The sequence below is a fragment of the Olea europaea genome, chromosome 1 (assembly GCF_002742605.1).
Source record: "Olea europaea var. sylvestris chromosome 1, O_europaea_v1, whole genome shotgun sequence".
In the NCBI taxonomy this organism is placed as follows: domain Eukaryota; kingdom Viridiplantae; phylum Streptophyta; class Magnoliopsida; order Lamiales; family Oleaceae; genus Olea; species Olea europaea.
In genome coordinates this window covers 32,982,811-32,984,861 of record NC_036237.1, presented here as the reverse complement: position 1 = coordinate 32,984,861, position 2,051 = coordinate 32,982,811, and positions in this window count along the sequence as shown.

Sequence of the window (2,051 nt, the reverse complement as noted above, 5' to 3'; positions counted from 1 at the left end):
AACTTGCCTATCATGTCGTGAAAGATTAAATTCATTGCCCTTTGATAAGTTGCCCCTGCATTTTTTAGGCCGAAAGGCATAACCACCCATTCAAAACATCCTAGAGACCCAGGGCATCTAAAGGCAGTTTTGTGTATGTCTTCTTCAGCTATATAGATTTGATTGTATCCTGAATACCCATCCATGAAAGAATACATGACATGTCCGGCTGTTGAATCTACTAAAGAATCCACCATGGGCATTGGATACTCATCTTTGGGTGTAGCTATGTTTAAATTTCTAAAGTCTATACACACCCTTAGTTTACCATTCTTTTTTAGTACTATCACAATATTCGACAACCATTCAACATATCTGGCTGTTCTTATAAAACCTGCTTTCAATAATCGCTCTATCTCTTCTTAATTTTAGGGAGTACATTGGGAGCAAAACGCCTAGGAGGTTGCCTATGAGGTTTAAAATTAGGTTTAGTTGGTAATCTATGTTCCACTAAGTCTCTATCTAAACTAGGCATTTGTTCATATTCCCAAGCATTCATATTCCCAAGCAAAACAATCTTTGTACTCTTTTAACAAAGTGATTAATTTGTTACTAACCTCTTGGTCGAGCATCTGGCTGATGAACGTTGGGTGATCTTCTCCTTCATCGCCAATATTTACTTTGATCAGAGGGTCTTGTGCTTGAGCGTATCCAGGTTTGGCAATCCGCATCACTTCGTTGTCCAGTTCTTTTGTAAGTACTTCCTCTTCCAAACAATCCACTTTGTTGACTTCTCGGCCAATGCTTTGCTCTAACTCGAATACTGCCAACTTGTCCTTCAGCGCTTTTAGGGCAGTCTCTTCCTTCACTTTGTCATTGCATTCCTTATTGAAAGCCATCAGTCTGGCTTTGAAGGCCTGAATATCGGCCATTTGTTTTTGTAACTCAGAATCCATTCAAGATTCCTTGATTATTCTTTTGCCAATCATTGGCTCTTCCAGGGCCACTATATTTGGCCTCATCTGTTTGAACATCTCAGTGAGTGCGTCCACTGAGAATGGTTATTCGCTTTGCACAACAACCTGAGTTTCTTCCCCGTCTTGTACCACTCTGACAGGTCCATAGTTTTTTTCGTACATGAACTTTTCCACCAAGTTTGCTTCTGTGACAAAAGGCCTATGATCGGCCTGTACCACCTCTGCTTCGCCTTTGTCATTCCAAAAAATCAGGCATTGATGGAGCGACGAGGGTATACAGCGACTTCCGTGTATCCAATCTCTTCCTAGGAGCACGTTGTAACTAGTAGGACCATCTATTACAAAGAAGACAGTGGTCCTAGTAGTCGTACCTATAGTTATGTCTAATGGCATAACTCCCTTAACTGAAGTTGCTCCTCCATTGAAGCTAGTGAGGATGACTTCTGTAGGAATCATGTCATCCTCTGTCTTTGCGAACTTCCTCATCATCCTAGATGGAATGGTGTTTATAGCTGCTCCATTGTCGACAAGCACTTTTGCCACTGGGACGCCGTTAATTAGAGCTTTAACGTATAACGGCCTCAGGTGTTTTGTCAATTTCATGGCTGGCCGTTTAAAAATAACCTTTTCGGCAGCCTCTATTTCTGCCTCTTGCTTATGTTCTGTCGAATTATCCCCTTGTGATAAGTCGACGTGCAGTATGTCACGCTGATCCTCTGTCTCCTGAACTTCCTTCTTACTTTTTTCTAATGCTTCCTCATCAGTTATCCAACCTGTGGGAGGGGGCATTATTCTTGGAGGTGACCCATACTTTTCAGAGCGAGGCACTCTCTTCTTCCTTTTGGGTGTCCCGTACAGTACGTAGAAATCAAAAGAACGCCCAGATGGCTCCCCCAACAAGTCTACTTCGCGAACTCCCTCTTGGTGTAGTTGCTTAAACAGAGTATTGCGCGATACTCCCCTCTTTTTCCTTTCTGCTTCTAGGTCGATTTCTTCTTCAATATCTGTCATCACATCATCCTCTTCATCATTGTAGGCCTCTCTAGAAGTCTGACCTTCTTCACATACCAGCACGCAAGCTTCTCCTTCGTTGTC